Raw genomic sequence first — 13,522 nt, forward strand, 5'->3', positions numbered from 1 at the left:
TGAGCCATTGGAATCCACCACATGTGCACACTTTTGAATCATAGTCATAATGCTTAGGATCAGGATTTAATCCCGACAAGTGGTAACTGGTAGTTGGTATTACTCGGCAAAATTGTTATATCATTATTCAGTCCAACCTGGGTCAAACATTTTTTTAAAATTTTCAAAATGAAGAAATGCAACATGTTAACTGAAAGCTATGATCAACAGCAATTCCCATAATCTCAGAAAAAGCTGTCACATGACAGAAATGGTAGAGGACTCTTCCCTGGATATAGCAATTGGCATTGTACATTTATCCCATAGACATGCATAGCTGGAGGTGCAAATGGTATCAGGACTACCAGTATCTGGTTCTGGCATCTTACCTTCACACAAGTAGGACTATGTCGGTTTTATGAGTCTTGCAGATGGAGGTTTGCTGCTCAAGGATGCCACCTGTGCTGCAATGCAGACTCTAACATTCCAGCCAGCTGAGTCCAAAGTCCAAATCAAGTTATATTAAAGACCCAGATTCTTATCTTCATTCAGTTCTTGTTTGTGCAATGCCCTGCAAAGCTAAGCACCTGCCCTTTCCCCACATTGCTGCCTAGCAACACACTGCCTGCCCACTTGCAAGTTCACCTGCCTATCCACCATGAATTATGCTAGCTGCTTCTTGGGCGGCTTTTGATCTTTGGTTATGTATCTCGGAAACTTGATCCTTGTCTGTCCTGGCACCAAGCTACTTGACTCTGGTTGGGCCCATTTAGTGGACAGCTGATACTTTGGAACCTGCCACAAGTGAACCTTACACTGATTACGTAGATTTTGTGATCTTGGGTTTATAAAGTCATGGCTTGTGATAGGTACTCAGTGAAGTATATTTTATTTATATATTTTTGTCAGCTTCTGATCCAGACTACAGCAAGGGAGCAAGAAATAATTAAAAACAGTAAGAAATAAGAATAAAATATATCTGGTTTTTCACAGCATAGATGCAGGAACAAAGACAAGTCCATGTCCTCCTTATTCTTCATACCACAGAATTCCTGACTAGGGGGGAAAAACATTAAAAATTGCAACCCAACTTTTTAAAAAAAGTATGTTGATGCTTTTCTCTGCAGGAAGTATTTCCAATAAATTAGACAAATATATGGGCTCACTATATGGAAAAGGGTTTTTTGGAAAGTGTACACATCAATTCTGAGATTTGATTTCTTATAAATTTAGATTCTTTATAATACATGGTAGTCAACCCCCAAGCATTTTATAAAACAAGATACATTTTCAAGTTTAATTTTTTTTTAAGTCCCAAGGAAGTTCATTTTGAAAATCTGGAGAGGCTTGTCTCTTCTTACCCATTACAATTTCTGCAGATGAACTCATTGGAGAAGTGAAAGCTTGCTAAGAGTCTAGTCACTTTAAATATGGCTGAAAGAGTAGTTCTGTCTACTTGTACCCTAGGGGGAGCTGTGGTGCAGTCTCTAATGTTTAGGGTTTATTGAATGGTTTTTTTCATACAGTTCAGCTTACCTCTTGTTGTTTCTCCCTCTGCTGTGTTTTAGTATGTGTTAGTGCTTGTACTCTGAAGGATGCTCTGTTGTACTAGTGGCCTGCAGTCGTCTTTTTGCAAAAATCCTGTTGCTGTAATTCATTGAAAGCAAACTCCAAAGCGTGCCAACAGAACCTGCATTAACTTGTTCCTGGCACTTAGAAAAAATCCTAAGGCCCCGGTCACACGGAGCATTTGTCCCGCTGAAGGCACGAGAGTCCCGTGGAGTATCTGGGTGTGATCACACGGGAACATCTGGGAGGTGTAGCACTCCCGTGGCGACCCCATGGCAAGCCACCGAAGCCGCGCAGTAAAAAAATAGTACACCGCATGTACTAGCAAACGCTTTGCCACGGGCCGCCTATGGAAGCCTCCCAGTGGGATTGCGCCGGCACACAGCTTCCTCCCCCATCATTCTCTTTGCTGCAGGGAAGCCGCCGTCGCATCTGATCGCATAATAGCGCATCAGAATGTGATGGCGCAAATAGCCACGTTTTCCGGCACGTCTGGCCGGGGCCTAAATTTATTTAGTTAGTTGGTAGATACAGGGGTGTGCCGTACAAGGATAGACTTTGTAACTGTAATCTTGGGGAACCTGATTCTATCACCCATATTCTCTTTTGCTGTCCTAAATATTTCACTATGCGCAATGTTTTGATTCGCCCGCTTCTCCCTGTGCAGAGAGATTTTCTGGATAGGGATTTAAATTTCTTTCTAGCAGACAAGAGTCCAGCAATAACACTATCTGTCGCTGAATTTTTGACTTATGTATGGAAGCCATGAGTAGTACTTTGTAAATCTCGTAAACCATGTTAGGATTGCTTTGTATTTTGAGATATTGGGAATATTGGTTGACGTTGTTTTAGTACTATCCCTTAAATTTTGCCTTTGTTCTGTTTTATCTGTGTTATGCCAATAAAGGTTTTCTGTTCTGTTCTTCTAGTTAGTTTCTGCATTTATACCCCATCATTCTCTCCAGTGGCAATTCAAAATGGCTTACATTGTTCTTCTTTCCTTCATTTTATCCTTACAACAATCCTGTGAAGTAGGTATGTGACTGGCTCATGGGGATTAAAACCTCAGTCTCCCAGACGATAGCCCAACACTCTAACCAGTCTTGTTCACTGACTATCTACACCAGAGGTCCCAAATCCTTTTGGCATGGTGACCTACAAGTCCAAATTTACTTCGTATGGTCACTCATTCAGCGATATCCCCAGGTTTTTTTGGCACTCTAAGCAAACTACAATCTTTGTTCCAATGTAGCCCAGCATTCCATTTTATGCAGTGACAAGCCAGATGTTTTTGAAAAACCAACAAATGTTGCACACAGATGTTGAACCCCAAACAAGTGAAATCCAAAGTACAGTGTCCTTGCAGATGGAGGTTACGTTCCAGCCTTTGACCACTGTCTTTCTCCATTGTTCCCACTAATACCCCCAGAGATTCTGAACAACTCACTCTAGGAACCCTCAGAACATGTTTTACTTGATTGTTTATCAATCAACATGTAAAACATGCAAACTAATGTATAACATGGAAGATACTGTTTCCAAGATCAAGTTGTGAATACAGGTCAAGCTTTGCCTCAGGGTTTGTTTATTTGTTTTTGAGCTCCTTCACACATGGCCTAGAAAGGTATTATTCTACATGGGAAAACATAGTCAAATGTGATGTGTTGTTTACTGACATAGCACCATTGGTTCCATTCACCGCACATAAAAGCATATGTTCTTTTGTCTATGAAGCAGAAATATTATTGCAGATAAATCATATGGAAATGACCTAGTTTTCCACCTCAGTATAGTGCAAGGGGCTTAGGGTGACACAACCTGTGAAAGTACCTCTGGTTTACATCTAAACTTAGAAGATGACATAGTTAAGTTACCACTGGGTAGGAGGCACCATGCATGAGAGGGAAGACACTGATTAACAGCTGTTTGTTCAAAACTGCTTCACACAGAGTGTTATACCACCTTTAACCACCTTCAGAGTGGGAAAATATTTCATAAATTACTTTGTAGAAATGGGGGGGGGGATGCCCTTACCACATTGGCTGCAAAGTAGGGTTGATAGCTCCAGGTTGGGAAATTCTTAGAGATGGGGGTGGAGCCTGGTGAGGTGTGGTCCTCTGTGAGGTATAATACCATGCAGTCTACCCTCCAATGCATCCATTTTTTCCAGTGTAACTGATCTCTGTAGTCTGGAGGTCAATTGTAATACTTGGAGATCTCCAGGCCCCACCTGGAGCTTGGCAACCCTACTACAAAGGGAAGTAAAGCAGGCCAAATAATACAGCTGCCCTCAGCCTAAGCTATTGGCCCAATTTTCAACAAACACATGCTGGGAATATTCAACATAATAACAGCATTTGCAGTAAAATAATAAAACACTGAAATTTATTCATACAAATGTGCTGTTTGAGGCATACATCATGCCACAAAATTATAGTTGCCAGAGTTTTCTTTTAAAGATATTTAAAGGTTAAATAAATCACTACTATCATGTTCTCTCCAACACTGATTCTGGGGCTCAATGAGAACCTTCATGTTCACCAAACCCTAGTCCTCCATAGGAGCCCAATTAACTTATAAAACGGAATGTTGACGTTTGGGATCACCTTCGATCAGAAGACAGGCAGTGCAAGGAGTAAGGGTGCAGGGTCAGATAGGAGTATCTAGTGCGTTAGGTATCCTGGTCCCAAACTGATTAGCATCAGTCTGAATTTGCAGTCAGCTTCATTGTGACAGAAAGGTCAAAGTCCTGCCCATATCCTGGAACTATCAATCCTCTTTAAACCTGGTGGGAATGTTCAGTGACTCAGTAATGACCAATCAGGGCCCTTGGAACCTTGAGAGCTGATGGAAGGTGGGAGTTGGAGAAAAAAGCAAGTGGAGCAATTGTGTTTTGTCTGATCGGAACCCTGTTCATAAATTAGTGAATACATGTACAATCCTACCTGGTACAGACAACAGCCGTACATGTTCAGTGAATGCAGAGAGAGGGAGAGCAGGTACAAGTGCACTGGCCTCTGCCTTGGTGCAATCACCAGGATGTCTGTAGGGTGCAACAGTGTAGAGCTAGTGGCTGTGCTCACTGCTTTCTGAATGTCACTGAATTTCTGCAGCCACTTCTTCCACGCAATTACCCCTGCAGATGACCAGGTGAATGCATGAAGTCCAGGGGGCAAGGCCAATGTGCCAGCTCTCCATTACCTTGCATTCAGTGAATGTTGGGGCTGTCATCTGTACAGGGCTTCCATGTACAGTATAAACACAAATAGGGAAGCCAGATTCCAGGTGGGACCTGGGGATCCCCCAGAATTACAGCTCTTCTCCAGACTACAGAGATCACTTCCCCTGGAGAAAATTGGTCCTTTGGACGGTGGACAGTATGGCATTGTACCCTGCTGAGGTCCTTCTCCTCCCCAGGCTTTATCCCCAAATCTCCAGGAGTTTCCAAACCTGGATCTGGCAACCCTACCTCCCATTCCCCACCAGTGGCCAGTGGGGACCTGGCAACCCTAGTTCTCATGTCACATTCAATGTATGTACAGCTCAATGTGTGATTCTGACCACTTTGTTGTTGTTGTTGTTCAGTCGCACAGTCAAGTCCGACTCTTTGCGACCCCATGGACCAGATCCCGCCAGGCCCTCCTGTCTTCCGCCGTCCTCTGAAGTTTGCTCAACTTCATGTTCGTTGCATCTATGACACTGTCTAACCATCTCATCCTTTGCCGTCCCCGTCTTCTTTGACCTTCAATCTTTCCCAGCATCAGGGTCTTCTCCAGTGAGTGCTCCCTTCTCATTTGGTGGCCAAAGTATTTGAGCTTCATTTTCATTATCTGGCCTTCCAGGGAACAGTCAGGGTTGATTTCTTTTAGGATTGACTGATTTGTTCTTCTTGCAGTCCAAGGGACTCTCAAGAGTCTTCTCCAGCACCATAGTTCAAAAGAATCTATTCTTCGGCGCTCGGCCTTCCTTATAGTCCAACTCTTGCAGCCATACATGACTACCGGGAATACCATTGCTTTGACCATGTGGACTTTTGTTGGCAGGGTGATGTCTCTACTTTTTATCATGCTGTTTAGGTTTGCCATCGCTTTCCATGTTCAAGTGTACATGTATTGAATGTAACATGATAATAATTCAATGCATATATAAAGAAAAATCAGGTGTACACTGTGCACTGATTGCATGTGTACTTGTGAACAGGGCTTCTTCTCAACACCTGGCTCTATATTCTAATTTGTGGGGGAACCACCACATGATAAGTCTCAGGTTATTCCAACCCAGAGTCACAGACCACCATCAACTTTTTTAACAATGACATCTCAAACCATAGCAGCATGAGCTTCAGATATCAGCATCTGATTAACCTTCAGGTCCAAAACGTCAGAAAGCTTCTCCGGGGGAGACTCCACAAGTGTGTGTCTGGAATATGTCACATTCCAGAGGGGCCCCACCCCGGAATCTCTCTAGCAAAAGTAGTTTTAGGTTCAGTTATGAGAAGATACGAAAATTAAGTAGTTCCTTATGGCACATTCCATACCACCATTTGTCAAGGTGTTCATTTCTTAGCTTGACCATCCAGCAAGTTCACCGTCTCCTGGACGAGAAGTCTCCCTGGGCCTGGGGCTGCTGCCAGAACACCACATTCCAAGTCGTGAAAATCCTGCTCATGTCCAACTCCATTCTCACCCACTTCAACGAGTCTCTCCCAGTGGTCCTCACCTGCAACACCTCCCCGTACAGCATAGGTGTCGTACTCAGTCACGAGCTTCCAAACAGCTGAGAGGCATCCATGGCCTACTCTTCCCACTTGTTGACTTCCACAGAAAGGAACTATGCACAGATTGACAAGGAGGCCCTCCCAGTTATGGCCAGCATTCAGAAGTTTCACGAATACCTCAATGGCCATCGGTTTGCCATCACTACAGACTACAAGCCCTTGATGGGCCTCTTCGCTGAATCTCTCTAGCAAAAGTAGTTTTAGGTTCAGTTATGAGAAGATACGAAAATTAAGTAGTTCCTTATGGCACATTCCATACCACCATTTGTCAAGGTGTTCATTTCTTAGCTTGACCATCCAGCAAGTTCACCGTCTCCTGGACGAGAAGTCTCCCTGGGCCTGGGGCTGCTGCCAGAACACCACATTCCAAGTCGTGAAAATCCTGCTCATGTCCAACTCCATTCTCACCCACTTCAACGAGTCTCTCCCAGTGGTCCTCACCTGCAACACCTCCCCGTACAGCATAGGTGTCGTACTCAGTCACGAGCTTCCAAACAGCTGAGAGGCATCCATGGCCTACTCTTCCCACTTGTTGACTTCCACAGAAAGGAACTATGCACAGATTGACAAGGAGGCCCTCCCAGTTATGGCCAGCATTCAGAAGTTTCACGAATACCTCAATGGCCATCGGTTTGCCATCACTACAGACTACAAGCCCTTGATGGGCCTCTTCGCTCTGGATTGCTAAACATCTCAGATCCTGTCACCTCGCATCCTGCATTGGTCCATCTTCCTGTCGGCCTATCAATATGCCCTGCATTACCAGCCGGGCAAGGTGATGGGCTATGCCATCTTCCGCTTTCCATTTCTGACCCAGACCTGGCTCCTACGCATTGTGTCATGCTCCTGGAATCCCTTCCAGAACCTCCACTACAAGCTTCAGACATCACCGTGCATTTCGCCAAAGACCTCACCCTCTCTCGGGTCCTCGACTGGGTATGGAGGGGGTGGCCAACCGGCCACAAGGACACAGAATTCATGGCATACACCTCCTGCCAGCAGGAGCTCTCAGCCCACAAGGACTGCCTCTTCCTCTGGGGAAGTCGAGTAGTGGTCTTCACAAAGTTCTGAAACCAAGTCCTGGAGGCCTTGCATGAAGCCCACCCCGGCATTGTGTGAATGAAGGCTGTCACCAGGAGCTATATCTGGTGGCCAGACATTGATTCAGCCTGAAGGAATGGGTCCACTAATGCCACACCTGCCAAGAGACCTGTCCCGAAGCCCTCAGGGTGCCAATTCAGCAGTGGGAGTCCACCCACACACTGTGGTCTCAGCTTCATTTTGACTTCGCGGGATCTTTCCAGGACCAAAACTTCTTCATCCTGGTCAATTCATACACAAAATGGTTGGAAGTTGTTCCAGTCCCAACCATGATGGCCTGGATGGTTGTCAGGGCTCTATAGAAGATCTTTGCCACCCACGGCCTGTGCAGCATGCTCATGTCTGACAACGGGGCACAATTCACTCCAGCAGAATTCAAGGAGTTCATTAACAGATACCTGACTGTCATGTCATGTCAGCACCCTTCCACCCAGCCACCAACAGCCAGGCTGAGCAAATGGTGAGAACCACCAAAGAAGCCCTCACCCAACTCGTCCACAGAGACTGGGATCGCCAATTGGTGTTCCTCTTCAGCCAGCGAGTCACCCCATGTGCCACCACAGGCCACAGCCCCGCAGAACTTCTCATGGGTTGGTGCCTGACAACCCATCTTAACCGGTTGCACCTGGACAGGACCTCCAACCAGCCGCTGACCCCAGCTACATGAGGCGTGGCCCATGGATTTGGCCCTGACAATCCTGTCTACATCAGGAACTATGTGGATGCCCCACATGGATCCCCGCAACTGTTGCTCAAGTCACTGGCCGCATCTCCTATGAAGTAACCACCCCAAATGGCTGGACTCTCTGCCGCCATGTGGACCAGCTGCGCTGCCAACTCATGGACTCAACAACAGCTGTGCCACTCCCAACCTTGGGTGATCAGCCTCTGCCCAGAGCAGCAGTTTTCCCAGACCTCTCATAGCCAGGATCTGCAACCCTCCAGGAACCTACTGAGCTGCCCAGCATCAGCACACCAGCCATCATACCGCCCACACTGCCTGCGACTACCCCGGTGCTGGAGCCCCACCGCTCCCAGTGAGAATGTGTGAGGCCCCACTACCTAGAGAACTACATTGGTTGACCAAGGACCAGACTTAGGGGGGAGGGATGTTATGTCTGGACATGTGCAATCTTCCACTCAGGCTTAACTGCTGCTGGTGCCAGCATAAGGAGGAATGCCTGAACTTGTCTGACAGGCCACCTAGTTGGAGCTTGAAACCAGAACAAAGGCAGGCAGGATCCTGGAGCCTGCCTGCGGATTGGCCCCAGGGGGCAGCCAACCAATCTGGAGCCTGGAGGCCATTTGAACTCACCAATTGCATGGGGCCTGGGAGTGGCTTAGGTATATATAGTTAGGGCAGTTGCCCCATGTAAAGCATTCCTGTTGAGATGCAATTAACTGCTGCTTGTTAAAATCACTCTGCTTTCGCCTCTACCGTGTTAAACCCACTATTTAACACCCTTACCACTGGAACCAGCCAATTTCACCACCTGTACCTAACATCCACATATATCTTGGGACCAATGTTCCCTCTAAGCTGTGGAGTCTTGTGAGCAAAAGTTCTACTTTGTGAACTGCCAGCATTAAAGTTGTGAGCGAGCGATTTGGCTACTGCATAAATTAGCTTGCTCTGGAGTCATTCTTCCTGAGCTAAAACAAAAATGTGTGAGCTGGAGGCTAAAAACTGTGAGCTAGCTCACACTAACTCAGTTTAGAGGGAACCTTGCTTGGGACTGGTCCACAGTTTCATTACTAAAGTGAATATGGATTGGTTTGTTCTTAGAAACAGGTGTATGTATGGACATGCAGGTTGAATGTACATTCACTGTAACATGAATAGGTCTGTAGTATTTAGTTATTTCTCCTGCCAACCTAGCAGTTCGAAAGCAAGAAATTGCAAGTAGATAAATAGGTACCACTTCAGTGGGAATGTAACAGCGTTCCGCGCGCCTTGGTGTTTAGTCATGCCGGCCACATGACCACGGAAACGTCTTCAGACAGTGCTGGCTCTTCGGCTTTGAAACGGAGATGAGCACCGCAACCCTAGAGTCGGACTCGACTGGCTTTCAAGCAAGGGAACCTTTACCTTTACCTTTTTTATTTAGTTATTTAATAAATCAAATCACATCAAATTAACTTTCTTTAATCTTCCAAGGCTGAAGGAAGTAAAAGAGACAAGTTGTGATTTCAGTGGAACACACTCTAGTAGCTCTGACCTGGGATTTAGTAACCCTGGGTGCAGTCATTTGTATTTTTTGTGTGTGAAAGCACCATTTGGTTGATATCTGCTCACCATCCTCACAATACATTGTTTTATTAGTAACCTTTGCCTATGCTGTGTGCCAGCAGAGGCTAAGAGCTACCTTTGTAAATATTTTCAAGCTTGTTGCTCTTTCTAAACATTTAACCCTTTATGAGAAATAAATAAAAGTTAATTATCTCCTGTTTGGTTATGGAATATACAAGTTATTTTCCTACATAATAAACTATACAGGAGAGGAGAGAACTTATAACACCAAAATTCATCTGACCACTCAGTTTGGTTTATGTTTAACCATAGATAGGATGGCCAATAAAATCACAGACTGCCAATAACATCCATTTCCTGCTACCTGTGATATTTCCATCCATGCTATACACATGCCTATCATGATAATTCTTTCAGCAGTGGCAAGGTAATTTCCCAAGACCTGACATGTCAGCAGCCTTGCTAATGCAATCATTGTTTCTGACTGTCAGCAAGGACAGTCCCATATACAATTCCCATCATCCCACATACAATTCCTAGCAGTTATCCAGTCTGGATGGTATTAATGCATTAATAATTTTATTCACATTTCCCTTCTCAAATACGGATGAACTTGGTGAGTCAGCCCAGATTGATTAAAGGCAGTATATCTTGTGGCTGAAACCAACTTTCAATTGTGAACTTCATTTTTCATTCCAGAAAAGACTGAATTTCAATTTCATCATTAGCAACTGCTACTGACCAATGGCACTGGACCAACTGAGCTTCAGTTTATTGGCCCTCGTCTACCTATCACCAACTCCACTCCCTCTTTCAGGACATCCATTGACAGCTAAGACTGATGAAAAGCAGAAACAGAAGTGAGTGTCATCATAATATGTTCACTCCAGATAACATCTTACAGTGATTTTAGAATTTAAGGAGGCACAGTAATCCAGGAGTTCAATAGCGTTTGTCATAGAACTTGAACTTATTGACACAATTTAACCTGTAATTTCAGTGCTAGGTGCCTTGTCAACATTACTTAAGCAGATCCATAACACACTTTAAATGCATTTTTGTACTTAACCACCAGATCCTTAACTAATAGTAAAAATGAAAGACCTTTCTTCATTTTTATTGCATGTCTACATGTCCTTTAGATGTTTTTAGCACTGCTTGAGAAAGTGGGTGTTGATTCCCTAGGAATCAGCCCCACCCACATGGATGGATCATTTTTAGAGAGCTTCTTCTCCATTTGGGAGCTGCTCACAGCTAGGTGACTCCCACACATAGCATATTTAAAAGGGTACCTTTAATTTAGTTGGGTGAGCTTTAGTAAGTGTGCATAATGAAAAAAAATTATCCCAGATTCACTGGGTCAGAATTAAAGGATGGACTCTTCTGCATATGATGTCTTATGGCAGTGTTGGATTCCATTGTAAACGGCCTTGTATCCAGGGCTTGCTTGCTTTCTCTGTATAGCAGTTTTGCAGTTCCTGTTAATCTACTAGAATACAAAATCCCAGGACTGTTAATTCTGCCAAATGCTGAATTTTTGTCATTACTCAAATTCAGTTCATCAGTCAGCAAACATCTATTGAAATACTCACAATAGTAATCCATATAAGAAATCACTGTCAAAAAGAAAACCTCTTTCATCACATTAGGACATACATTTCAGCATCTGAATTCTACATTTTTACATTTTAATAGATCTGGAAACATTTTCAAGTTCTTCAAAAACTGTAGTCCAAACTGAGTTGCAGATGTCCTGGAAATTTTCATTTCAGGAGATGTACCTTTGAAGAAAAGCATGATGGTCTGAGGAATATTCAGTTTTCAGAAATCAAGAATGTTGCATAAATGGAGTTATGGCAATACAGGCTACATGACTGATACACGGAAACTGCCTTTAGAGTTTGAAGATGATAGAATGAATGTCCCTATGCTTGTGTGTGTGGGAGAAGCATTGTACAACTTCCATTTATGGCGTAAATGTTAATCTAGACATATATGTCTTGAACATATTCTTATAACACATGAATGTATTATAGCCCACTCTGTGCAACTGGGAATTATAAAACAATATAATCTGAATGTAAGACAGTAGCAAGTCAAGAGGCCTGCAGCTGGTCTGTGCCTAGAGTCAGCACTGGATTTCTGAAGCTATCTTGCAGCAATTATTTTACACATACTGTAAAAGAATAGATGATGACATCTAGCCTCACAGTGACCTCAGATTCCCAAACCTTACTTGCCAGGGATGAGTCACAGCTCCCTTCCAGGAGTGTATTATAGTATATCTTACACAAATAAACTCTTGATTTTAAAAAAAATGGTGAAAGATTTGAGCTCTTGGATGGACTTCTATATTTATTCATTTATAACCAGCAACAACTGTCATATGAAAAAAAGCAGTAGTCACAGATCTTTTCCTGGGCCACAGATTAGGATCACAGTCTTTGGAAACAGATTGGCCTCTGGGGTTTTAATATTAGTAAAGGAAGATTATTAATTTCAATTCTGCTCTTAAATTCCTTTTTAAAAACCCAGAAATTTGGTCATTTCTGCTATAAGTTTAGGTAACGTTAAAAATTGTATATGTTACTGAATTGTCATAGCCTTTAAATGTCTTCTTAGTTTTCAACTGTAACCTTGATGAAGGTGATGGTTCATGAATCAAAAATACTTTCTTCCTAATGCTTGGTATTATCAGTATGATAAATTCTTTATAGCACATATGACAAATCGACCTTCTATTAATATACTTCTTGCCTTGTAATGGATTTTCATTGCTTCGAGCCTTTGGAATGGGATAGACCATACACTGAAAGACATAAATAAATATGATCCAATGATATTTACTTAGCCATTGAATCAAGGATATGAGGACAGAGTTCTCCCAGTTTACATTTTTACTTTGGCCTACTCTCCTGGAAATAATTGATGAAGATGCAGATTCTGATCCCCTCACCAATAGAATTAGACTTACCCAGAATGGATAACAAGGGCTAAAAATAAAAGTGACATTACAGTTCTATGATGCTATTAGGCTCTGGATCCAAAGCATCATAGCCCCAATCCATATTGAACCTCTGTAGTTAATTTTTGGGCAAACGTCTGGGGTTCTAATCGCAGAGCTCTAATGTCATGCACAGCTTGGCCCTAAGGAAATTATTCCAGGGGTTTTTTTTACCATCTTTTAGGAACATTTACCTAAAGTGTAGAGGATAAAAATGTATACAATATTTTTTCCTAATCTGTTTGGAGTGTTTATATCAACCAAAATAAGATTTTTTAAAAATTATCAATAAGAAAAGGATCTGTAACTTCCTCTATGTAGACACATACACACAGGGTAAATTTAACATATGAAAAGGCCTTGTACATCACACCATTTGGGAACATAGCTTACTCCTCTGGCAGCAGCTCTTCAAGGTATCAGGTGGAGCAAGTTCTACCACAACACATGCTGTTTTAGCCAGAAATGTTAGGTGTTGAACCTAAGAGTTTCTTTACACAAATTATGTGTTCTACCCTTGACCCTCCCTAAAATGCATAAGAAATAGGCTTCTCTTCCTACTCTCCCCAACTCCAGAAATGAGACCATGTCTGGGATTATAATAATTACATTACCTTTATGCAGTTTTAAATAGTAGTATATTGAAAATTGACCATATATAAGCATAAGAGTGTGATGGTGGACTCAGGTTGCAGTCAGATGGTATGCTTATCATATTGTGGGCACACCTCTAATTTTATCTGGGTTTATTTGTTCCACAAAGATTCGATCAGACATCCTCATCTTCACCTGCTTCACCATACACTCACCCTATGGGTGACCATCCAGACCATTGCTGTGT

This window comes from Gekko japonicus, unplaced genomic scaffold, assembly GCF_001447785.1.
Source record: "Gekko japonicus isolate JY-2015 unplaced genomic scaffold, Gekko_japonicus_V1.1 scaffold2033, whole genome shotgun sequence".
Taxonomy (NCBI): Eukaryota; Metazoa; Chordata; class Lepidosauria; order Squamata; family Gekkonidae; genus Gekko; species Gekko japonicus.